The 11,913-nt window shown below is 51.5% G+C and overlaps 1 protein-coding gene across 12 annotated transcripts in view; it reads right to left on the reverse strand.

Annotated features, from left to right (window-relative positions):
- The window catches only part of Rbfox3 (RNA binding fox-1 homolog 3), a 436,622-nt gene that overhangs the window by 322,845 nt on the left and 101,864 nt on the right, over nt 1-11,913 (reverse strand). For 5 of the 12 annotated variants that reach the window (XM_031355193.1, XM_031355192.1, XM_031355195.1 and 2 more), the window contains exon 2: nt 9,705-9,845. The exons of the other annotated variants lie outside the window; for them this stretch is intronic. The gene's annotated coding sequence lies outside the window, so the exon portion shown is untranslated. The remainder of the gene's footprint in view (nt 1-9,704; nt 9,846-11,913) is intronic. 12 annotated transcript variants of the gene reach the window in all.

An 11,913-nucleotide genomic window follows, 5' to 3' on the forward strand; every position in this document is an offset into this window, starting at 1 on the left:
AACTCACTCTGTAGACCAGGCTGGCCTCGAACTCAGAAATCCGCTTGCCTCTGCCTCCCAAATGCTGGATTAAAGACATGCTCCACCACTGTCCGGCTGAGAGTGGCTCTCTTACTGAGCTGTAACACTTTAGGGAAGAGTTTTCTCTTCCAAAGCATTCATCGCTGAACCTTGAACCTGCCTGGCTAGCCAGGCTCACACCCTTGCTGTCTTTGCTGGTGGTGTCACCACCACTGTCTGCCACCACTCCCCCTGCTGCTGACTTTGGTGCTGCCACAGCAGCAGTCAAGACCTGGGACCCTGGCACCCTTCCCCATACTGGCTTCCCCCTTCTGAGAGCTGTAACACTTTGTCCATTTCCAACGGGACCAGGGACCAACAGAATCCCCAGTTCCACAGAGGAAAACACACAAGAGCCTTCTGGGACTCACCAGCATGCTGCAGTAGCAATGCTGAGAAGGGATATCTTTTCAGGCCCAGTGTGGTGGTGCGCCTATAAACCCCTGTCCAGGTGTGGTGGTGAATGCCTATAACCCCCATCCAGGTGTGGTGGTGCATGCCTATAAAAACCATACTTGGAGTTCGGCAGAAAGGTTTGCTCTAAATCAGCTTGGGCTACAGGGCAAAACCTTGACAAAAATTAACCCCTCATGTTAAATATTGAAATAATAGAAGACTCATTATTAGTTGTAAAAAAAAAACCATACAGTTGTGAATTCTCATGCACCTTCCTGGGATAAACTAAATTATGTTTAAAAATTGATGTTCTAAGCCAAGTGTGGTGGTGCACAGCTTTAGTCTCAGCATTGAGGAGCTAAAGGAGCTATCTTTGGATGTTTGAGGCCAGCCTACGTAGCGAGCTTCAGGCCAGCCAGGGCTACGCACTGAGATTATGTCTCAAAAAAATGTTAATTTACTGAAGTCCTAACCCTCAATGTTTAGCCAGTGCATTTGGAGACAACCTGTGAGAACTGAAGAGGGTGAGGTTCAGCACCATCTGAACCTGCAATCTGACCATAATTCCCAAGAGATGAGAACAGACAGGAACAGAAGATAGAGACAGTGAAGTCAGAGAACATGGCTTTCGAGGCCTGAGGGGAGATGGGGAACATGGCTTCCACAAACCCAGAGGAGATGGAGAACATGGCTTCCACAGCCCCAGGGGAGATGGAGAACATGGCTTCCTCAGCCCCAGGGGAGACGGAGAACATGGCTTCCACAGCCCCAGGGGAGACGGAGAACATGGCTTCCACAACCCCAGGGGAGATGGGGAACATGGCTTCCACAACCCCAGGGGAGACGGAGAACATGGCTTCCTCAGCCCCAGGGGAGACGGAGAACATGGCTTCCACAGCCCCAGGGGAGACGGAGAACATGGCTTCCACAGACGGAGAACATGGCTTCCACAGCCTGAGGGAAGCTTGGAACCCAACCCTGCCAACACCTCAATCTCAAGCTCCAAACTGCAAGGAAGTGAATTTGTGGGGCCTCAGGGCTGTAGTGTAGGCTGCTTGGCTCCAGGAGCCATAGCCGACTCAAGGCCTTCCCATAATGCTAAGCACTCTATGACCCCAACCAGACCACTATGCAGGACACACCAGTAGCAATCAAACCTAAGCAAACACCAGTTTTGTGAGTCCTTTCAGATCCTCTGCCGTTGTGGTTTTAATTCCCACAGGCAAGGCTAATTTCTTATTAGATCCCACAGAGTTAAGATTCCATTTTTAGTATGTTATAAAAGAACATAGATGTTGATTGTTATGGTAGTTAGAATGTGTGTCCCTACCATCAACACCACCACCACCACTACCACCACCACCATCACCATCATCACCAACACCACAGCTCATGTGTTGGGAGCTTGGTCCCCAGTGAGGCAATGTTGCAAGGTGGTGAGCTGTTTAGGAGGTGGATCCTTGTGGGAAATCCTTAGGTCATTGGGTCCTGCCCTCAGAAAAGATTGGGGTGGCTCTCATGGGACCCTGACTCACATCTTGTAAGTGTGAGCTATTGGACATGATCCCTCTCCCCTCTGACTTCCTGTCTGGACATGTGACCTGTCCCTCCTGTACATGCATCTGCCCCTGTGACATCTCCAGGTTTTTCTTCAGAGCTGAGCTGCTGCCAGTATCTGGTACTAGATGCACTTTTTTTTGGCTCAGGTATTTATCTACAGAAATAGAAAATGGATCAGTGCACTGTTCTAAAGAGCAGTATTCAATCCCGGGCCAGTAGCCATGGCTCATGGGGCCTGTGTGAGACCCTCGCTTTGAGTTGACCTCAGCCATCCAACAGGTACGCTCTGAGTGTCAGTGCTGCAGGACTGAAGTGGGGTTTGATTCTGAATGTTCTGGTGCTCGAATTGGCCCATGGTTCTGCTTTTTCAGAGTCATGATGTCTAACAAGGCAGTGTCACCCACAACCCTTGGAATGACGGACATTCCAGACAAGATGGCTGCACTCCACCAGCAGGTGATCTTGGGGAAACCCCAGGCCTTCTGCACTATTTGAGGGGCCCCGGGCATAGGAATCCCCCTCGTGGCATGTCAGAAGCATCCTATTTGATCTTTGTTGAACTTGGGTTCAGCTTTGATTGCTCTCAGGCCGGACCAGGGTGCTTACATCAAGATTGACGCTTGGCGGGGCAGTGGTGGTGCACGCCTTTAATCCCAGCACTTGGGAGGTAGAGGGAGGTGGATTTCTGTGTTTGAGGCCAGACTGGTCTACAGAGTGAGTTCCAGGACAGCCAGGGCTACACAGAGAAAGCCTGTCTTGAAAAACCAAAAACAAACAAACAAACTGCTGTAGGCCTCCTCCTGCAAGCCTCCTGTGCTTCCAGCCAAAGCTCAGTAGCATCCAGTGGTGTAAGGTCAAGGATGGAGCTGTCCATCCCAGCCCAGCAGAGGACAGGGTGTCTCCTCTTCTATCACACACATGCAGGAGCACACACAGTCACACACACACACATATACACACAACATATGCATTTGCACACTCAACACATACAAACACACATGCCCCCACACACAAATACAGACAGCTCAAGCCAAGCTCGTGTTGTCCCTGCCTCTGTGTTCTCTCTTCCTTGGGTGTGCCAGCCCCTCCTCCTCTGAACACAGGTGCCTCTGGAAGCTCCAGTCCTGAAACACTTGCAAACCATAACAAACGGCTTTCTCCCAATTGGTGCACACCCACTGGTGCTCACTCTCCAAGTAGAATCACAGCTGTCACTCTAACGACATGCTGTGTCTGTGTAAAGGGACAGAACGGAGATTCTACGTAGCCAGACACAGGGACCTCGGCTGGGCCCTAACTCCCAACATTCCCTTGCTTCACTTCCAGGGACCTTTCCTCCCTCCCTCGATCAGCACCCCTCCCCAACCTCCTCCAAGATGCTCTCTTCGGTCCTTTGTGAGGCCTTGCATGACAGGACCCCAGCTTCTCTCTCCTTGTATGAGAGCACGTGCTCGGAATCATGTTATGAACAGGATATCGTTAGTTAGATGAAGGTCCAGCTACTTCACTCTTAACTGGCTCTCAAGATGGTTTCAGGAGTAAGCAGACAATTCACTGGATAAAGTGCTTCGTGTACAGGTTTGAGGATTAGAACCCGCATCCACAGGCTCCACATAAAAGTCAGGCAGATGTGGCAGCCTCCCAGAATCCCAGCCCTCAGGAGGCAGAGACAGGGATCCCCGGAGCAAGCCCACATGCATGCAAACATGCAGATATATATACATACAACCAGCAATCGTGGAGGATACTGGATTGAGAACTACATTCCCCAAAGGCATAGTCACATCCTAGCCCCCAATACTTGTAACAGAACACACATAAAACCAGGAACTTCATAGGCACCATCCAGTTAGGAGGGGTCTGTCCTAGGTAGGGGCTTAAGACACGACCGAGTCCTTAAAGGATGAAAGCAGGTAAAATCAGGCACACAGACAGCACACACTGGGGAAGGGGAGGGGAACCATGTCATAGAGAGGCCAGGATGGGAGAGACGCAGACACAAGCCACAAGCACTGTGGCCAGCGCTACGGGAGCTCAGAAGGGCCCCGGGCATTGATTGCCTCTGCAACTCCTGCCCTGGGGTTTCTGGCTCTGGAACAGATCAAGAATAAACATCTCCTGTTTTAAACTATCCATGCATGCATGTAGGGTTGTATGTGTGTATATCCATATGTTTACATGCATGTGGGCTAGCCAGCTTGCTCCAGGGATCCCCTATCTCTACCTCCTGAGGGCTGGGATTCTGAGAGACTGCGCAGCCATAGGACAGTAAGATATAGCCTGGACACAACTACACAACCAGCCAGTCTTCGGATTGTGTGGCCACCCTGATGCTCTGGGCCCCACCCCAGAGTCATCCTGTCCTACCCCTCATAAAGGTTAGCAACCGCCCAGAGACGCCTTCCCCCTCCAGGGTGGGAGCCACACATGGAGCAGTCTAATAGTTACTAATGTTGTAACACCCTGGTAACTAATGCACTCTAATTGGGCGACTTAACCCTGGAGTCAAGACCCGGGGAACTCCTTGGGATCCTCTGTGACCCTTCCAGCTTCTTCCTAGCTCCACTACAGAGCTCCAAGCCACCACGGAAAAAGGATCGACCAGGTTTTCTACTTTAGGAAAGGTCACAGCAACTCGGAGTGGTTTTTATCCTCCAACTAACAAATGCAAAGCCAAGGAAAGGACAGAGGAGATGCGGCAGCCAGATGGGAGATGATATCATGAATGCCACCAAGGCCTGTGACATCTGTCTAGAGGCTGGCCTGGCTGCTCCTGGAGTTGTTTAGGAAACACCTCAAAGCCTAGAAGGTTCCAGATGTGGGTTCTCATGGAGAAGGCGGCATCTCTGGAGCCCTTTCGCCTCCCATGATGCGCCTTAGTTGTCACGTGACTGTGAGCTTCCCAGGACTACAGGGAAAGGAAGAGGACAGTGGTGAGACCAAGCATGGAGCTGGGCTTGCAGGCCTGGGAAGAAGGCATAGAGAAACCTAAGGTGAAGGAAGTCCTGCATTGGGAGGGAAAGGGGGAGAAGGGGAGAGGGGGAAGACGGGGAGGAGGACAAAGAGGGGAGAAGGGGGAAGGGGAGAAAAAGGAGGAGGCAGGAAGAAAGGGAGGAAGGAGGTGAAGATGGAGGAGGAACAGGGGAGACAGAGAGCAAGAGGAGGGAAAGTCAGGAGGAGGCAGCAGATAGGGAAAAGTGGGCACAAAACCATGGGTTTCTAGGTCCCCAGGGTGAGCAAAGTGCATCCTGGGAGCTCATTCCAGTGAAGTTCCCTAATTAAACCACCCAGTACTAGAGAGAGCTCAGACGAGTGCAGGAGTCTTGCCCAGGAAGCCCTGTGTGGGGCCCAATGCGCTCCAACCCTTCTACCCAGCAGCAACACAGCACAGTGGGGCAGCAGCACAGTGGGGCAGGCTCTGGACAGACAGATAGGGAGGTCTACCTCTAAGTGGCTTCTGATATGGCTGGGTAAAGCCATGATCACACTCCTCCCCACACTCCTTCCCACACCAGGAGACCCCAGTAAGCGGGGCCGGGGGATAATCTAACCACCACAGATTCAGGCAGCCTGTGTACAGCTCAGCCCAAGGTGTTGGCGGCATCCCCTGTGATGGATTCTGGTTTAACAGCTTTTAAAAACAAGCAGAGGAGAGCCAGGCATGATGGATGAGTGCAGGAAGCACGCTCATTCGGAGATGATTTATGGGATGTTGCCGGTCGTGCTCATGGGACGCGGCTCGAGGGTGGGGGCCTTGGAGATGGATGTCTTCCAGCGTTGAGCACTTGTAGGGTATCGGTGGCTCAACCACAAACATGCATATTCTGCCCCAGTCTGCAAGGGCGCAGCCTCAGTCGCCTAAGAGGGGCACAGAAGGCAGGTGGAAGGCTTGCCTTTCCCCTTGGCTCCCGAACGTGAGCAGCTCTCCCCTCTTAGAAACATCTGGAAAAGGAAAAGCTGGCCACAGCCTCTGGTTCCTCCGAGTGACACCCACAATGGATACACATATGGCTGGGAGGACCTGAGAGCTTAGGGACAGCAGAAGGGACGAGGCAAGGTGGTACCACCTCTGGTGGGTGACAGATGTCTCCTTCCAGCATGTCTGATGGACTGCTGCCCACAGACTGGTCACTAAACACCTCATTTTGCAGCAGATGAATGTCCACCCATGTTTTTAATGAAGGCCTGGAATTGGCTGCACAATAAGATCCAAATTGGCTCCGTATTGAAAGGGGTAAGCTTTTAAATAAGACCTAAGGGCAAGGTCCTGCCCAAAGACAAGAAATGCAGAGGGCAGGGTCAAAGGCAGAAGGAAATCATCTCCTCTCCCATCGTCCCTTGAGCAAGGACATGTTGACAGTAGTGGAGATCACACTAAGTGAGCTACATGTCAAAGCCGTTCCTGGAACTGTAACCCAGCTCTGTCCAGGCCGTAGGCTACTGCAGGCTCTTCTGACCTCAAAACCGCTCCAGGACAGGCTTTTCTCCAGTCAGAGCAAGGGCTTCTTACACCCCAGTGGGGTGTGACATCACTAGGTGTCATTCTGATGTGTGTGTGTCTATGTCTGTGTGTGTGTGTGTGTCTGTGTATCTATGTGTGTGTCTATGTCTGTGTGTGTCTGTGTATCTCTGTGTGTGTCTATGCATGTGTGTCTCTGTGTGTGTGTCTATGAAATGTGTATATGTCTGTGTCTCTGTGTGTCTATGTCTGTGTGTATCTGTATATCTGTGTGTGTGTTTGAGTGTGTGTTTGTGTGTGTGTGTGTCTATGTATGTGTATATGTCTGTCTCTGTGTGTGTCTCTGTGTGTATCTGTGTATCTATGTATGTGTCTATGTCTGTGTGTGTCCGTGTATCTGTGTGTGTGTCTATGCATGTGTGTCTGTGTGTGTGTGTGTCTACGCATGTGTCTCTGTATGTGTCTGTGTCTGTGTCTGTGTGTGTGTCTCTGTGTGTATCTGTGTATCTATGTATGTGTCTATGTCTGTGTATGTCTGTGTATCTGTGTGTGTGTCTATGCATGTGTGTCTCTCTGTGTGTGTCTGTGTGTTTATGTATTGCATGTATGTGTGTCTGTATGTGTGTCTGAGTGTGTGTCTGTGTGTGCAGGAGTCAGCAATCTGACATGCCTGGCCACTCATCCATGTGCCTGACCTCGTCCTTCAGAGATCTGCCATCCCAGAGCTCCTGAAGAAATGCAGATCAGCGAAGGTGGCTGGGACACACCTCTGTCCTATCTTCCCTTGGAAGATGGGCTCTCTGTGAGTCCACTCTCTCCTCACCTTCACCCCACTGGAAGGACAAGATTTAGCTATACAGCTGTCAGAGCTACCTTCTAAACTCAGAGGTCAGAAAAAGAGTGTGCTAGGCAAAGAAGCTCCATGTAAAGGCACTTGGTCCATCCTGGGGACCTGCTGGGCTTTGCTTTCAGCTTTAATGACCCCAAAGAACTACCTTGCTGGGGACAGGAAGGTGAATCTAGACCAGCTATCCTCACTGGGGTAGAATCAGGAGCCCCAGCATCTAGCAGCAGGACACTAGAGGTTGCTTGAGGCCAGCTGCAAGACCCAGTCTCTCTGAGGCTCTCAGGAGCCACAAGTCATGACCTTGAGTGACAATGGGCCACTGAGGACCTCCCAGCATGGTTTGGACTCACTGGGCAGGGCCATCTCAGGCAGCATAGGACAAGAGTCAACTCAAGCTTGGTCAGACATCTACCTCTGGCATCCCAGCCCAGATTGCTAATCAAGAACAGTAGGGGCCCTATAGCCGCCCTCAGCTGACCCAGGCTTCAACTTGGGCCTCCCTGCCTTGACCCTCACAGAGGTCAGCATTAGCATTGTCTTCATCTCCTGGGGCTTGAGCCTCAGTGGAGGAAGGCCCTGACTCAAAGCCCTTCAGTGGATTCTGTTGGTTTTAACAGATCACAACATCCCATCGCCAAGGCTTCTGACTACAGCCCAGGGCACTGGACCCATCTGCATTCCTCCCACTTCCTATTCAGCCATCCGACCCTAACCCTAGCTCCCCACACCCATCTTCTAAAAGCTTCGGCACATCCCTACCTTGGGGCATCACATCACAACCCATCTGGAAGGTTCTCTCTCAGTTCCTTTTCTACACCACCCTGCATGAACAGCAGGCACCTGGGTTCCCCAGAACTGGTCAATTCATCACGCCACATTTGTCCCCCAAGGCCTTTGCACCTCTGGACATTACTTGTAACACCCAGCAGCTTGTTCCTCAGCCAGGCCCAGCCCCCATTAGCTTACAAACTCCATGAGGACTTTTTTCCTGGGCTCATCAGAGCTGCTCAGATGCAGGCAATCCTCCATCTACAATGGGCCGCATCCAATAACCTGACTACCCACTGAGAAATGTGGGGACACACTGACTGCGCCTGACCTCTCGAGTGACATCGCTTGCCCACACTGCATGCTGCCCTCTTTTACCTCATGAACACCTGGTCAGTCAGAACTGCAACTGTCCAACGTCAGCTTGTTGCAGACTCAAGAGAAGATCCAAACTCAAAAACCCAAGCCTGGTGTGTACTGAGGGCGTATCCCTTTCATGCACACTGCAGAGATGGTCACATGACCATGGGATGGACAGCATTGCTGAGTGATATATAGGGAAGTGTGGGGACCAGTGAGCCTGGTACAAGAAGAAAACCCCAGAGGAAGAGAGCTTCGGCCCATCATGAGGGACAGTGTGCATGCCCCTGGAGAGGCATTGACACCATGCAGAATTCTTTCCTACAGACTCTGCAAAGCTCCCTGGAGAAGCCACCCACTGTCCCATATCTAGTTCCTACTACACGCTTGGCGCAGCAAAGTCCATCACTGGAGAGCAGAGAAACAATCCATCAAGAGAAGGCGCTTGCCACCAAGCTCTGTCCCGAGCTCCCTCCTCAGAAACCACACGATAGGGTTGTTCTAGAAGTTGTCCTCTGACCTCCACATCTTGAAGCGTTTCCCATCTGGTGAGTATGCGGATGGGCCAGGAGGATGGGATTCCCTAACTTCTCCAGGGTTCTCACAACCCTCTCCCGTGTCTCATGTATCATAAAACTGAAATCACACGTGCAGCATTTTCTTGGGGTCTACAAACAGGTCTAGGGAATTATCAAAACTCAAGAGGCCCAGGGCCCTGTAGCTAGCACTGGAAATGAATGGAGTCTTGTGGGTTGCATCTGAATCCTTTAAGTGTGACACTGGCCCTGGCGGCTCCTGTCAGAACCTGTTTGTTGCTCAGCCTGAGGGACAGGGACTCAGCCATCACCTCAGCAGTAAGATGGAGGCCTACTGCTGCTCGCTGGCTTGAGGGCAACCTGGACATTATGTTGGAGGATCAGATCCCAGCCTTGGCCACTTACACATCTCATATTGACAAGCTGACAGCAGCAGACCACGAAGCCACTCTCCATCCCAGACTAAGCTCCCCGAACTCTGCTGGTAAGGGCGAGGACACAGAGAACAAGTCAATGGCCATGTGTTCCCAGGGACCTGGGGACTCTCTGTGACTTAAGCCACGAAGATGCAATGAACCGCAAACATTGCAAACATTGGACACCCTGCTGCTGCACCACAACGCCTTCCACCTTCCGGAAGCTGAGGTGCCCTTACTGGAGTGATTGTCACGGCAAACTCAGATGCCATGGCAGAAGCAGGGGAGCCTTGTGGCCTTACCTGTTGGGGGTGCTGCTGTCTACTTTGCTGTAGCCAAGGACCTGTGGAGGAACTGATGAGGCTGCCTCAGTATGGAGTGTGTGTGCCCACGCAGAGTGGGATCACAAGAGAGCGCTAGGTTCTCACAGGCAGCTTTTCAACCTGAAAGGAAGGAAAATGAAAACAAAAAAAACAAAAATAAATGCCCTGCCTTGGAAATAATTCCTCCCCTTTAATATAAAACAGACATTGGCACGAAGCCAAAGGGAAGGGGGTCAGTAGTCAAGAGCCTGCCACTAGGGATCAGTCACGTGGTCCCTGCCCCATCCACTGAGCACCTAGGCTCTGCCTGGCACCCACTCTTGCCATTCTGCCATCTGCCTGGGCTATTGCCCTCTCTGGCAGCCCACTTCCTCTGACTTCCCAATCCCATGCGTGCTTGTCTCCCACCAAGCGTCCCCCACCTTCTCCCATGGCCCCTTCTAGCCTCAGTCCCAGTCTCCCCCAGCTTAGACTCTAACCCGACACATACACACCCCACAGACACCCCGTCCCTCTCTTTCAGTAGGAATGGTCAGATCCTGTCCTCATTCTAACCACAACCCTCCAGGTGCAGTCAACTGGAAGAAACACCCAACATTGCTTTGATGACCATGGTGAAGTCAGCCTTTGGGAGCTCACAGGTCACAGGATTTGAGGTCTAAGAAAGTAAGATCAAATGGCAGACACAGAGCTAAGGTATTCACAGGTGGTCTCACGGTATATCTCCCACTGCCTATAGGACTCGTGAGATCTGGAACCTCTCCTAAAGCACTCCTTCATCCCTGTACCCAGGGCCTCCAGAATATCACTGTATACACAGGGCAACTCTTCCTGACGCCCATAACACACCTTGTGTCCACTGTCACATAGGGTGCTCGCCCTCTGTGATTGCATAGGTTTCTCCCGCTCCAAACCCAGAAATTCTGCACATAGCACTTTTCCAGTAAAACCACCCAGACCCAGAACACTGGACAAAAATCCTCACCATCCCACACCCACCTGGCCACGCCCCACCAAAAGCCTCAGTTCTATTTTCTTTGACCCTGGTTGGATGGGAGAGAACTCAGCAGCCTGTCCTCCACCATGGGGGCTCGTTACCTTCGCTCTGCTTTTCCTTCGTTCTGCAGTGTGAAGCGCCATCCATCCATCATCTACTGCACAGAATATCACCGAACACAGGCTGGGGGCCTGAGGTCTCAGCCATACTCCCCTACACTCCACGTAGCCACGCAGTCCCAGCTTTTGTAGACTTGTGGGGTTTGTACTCTCATACTCCACTCTGTCCCCCCAACAATGTCAGAGGACTGTGGCAGGGTGGGGTAGGAGAGGAGCCAGGCCAGGGCTGGCTGAGAGATGGAAGAGAAGGGGTTGGTGCCTGCCCTTTGCAGGGCGCCAAGGTCAATGCCACAGTCTGCTACTCCTGTTGTCAGTAAAAGGTTCTCGTTTGTGGGGGTGGGAACTGAGCTTTCCTCACCCTTGTAGCATAGTCATTGTGCCCCACTGTGTGCTGTGTGCAGAGTATAGTAGCATGCCCCCGGATTTGAGCTGGGCAAGCTCACGATCTAGCTGAGAAATACACATGGCATGTATAACCCTGACACACACACACACCCAAATGGTCTGCTAGCAGCCTCAGCCTCCTCTTCTCTGCAGCTTCAGGGAGGGCGAGTGGAGAACACTAAGTCCCCACGATGTCCCCTGTACACATATGTGCATGTACACACACACCCACACACACCCACACATACACACATACACACACACACACACACACACACACATACACACACATACACACACACATACACACACATCTACACACACACACATACACACACATACACACACACACATACACACACACAATGCACACACACATACACACACATACACACACATCCAAACACACACACATACACACACATACACACACATCCAAACACACACACATACACACACATACACACACATACACACACAATGCACACACACATACACACACACAATGCACACACACATACACACACACAATGCACACACACATACATACACATCCATACACACACATACACACACACACATACACACGCACACACATGCACACACATACACACACATACACACATCCAAACACACACACACACATATACACATACACACACATCCAAACACACACACATCCACATAC

This window comes from Mastomys coucha, unplaced genomic scaffold (genome assembly GCF_008632895.1).
Source record: "Mastomys coucha isolate ucsf_1 unplaced genomic scaffold, UCSF_Mcou_1 pScaffold5, whole genome shotgun sequence".
Taxonomy (NCBI): domain Eukaryota; kingdom Metazoa; phylum Chordata; class Mammalia; order Rodentia; family Muridae; genus Mastomys; species Mastomys coucha.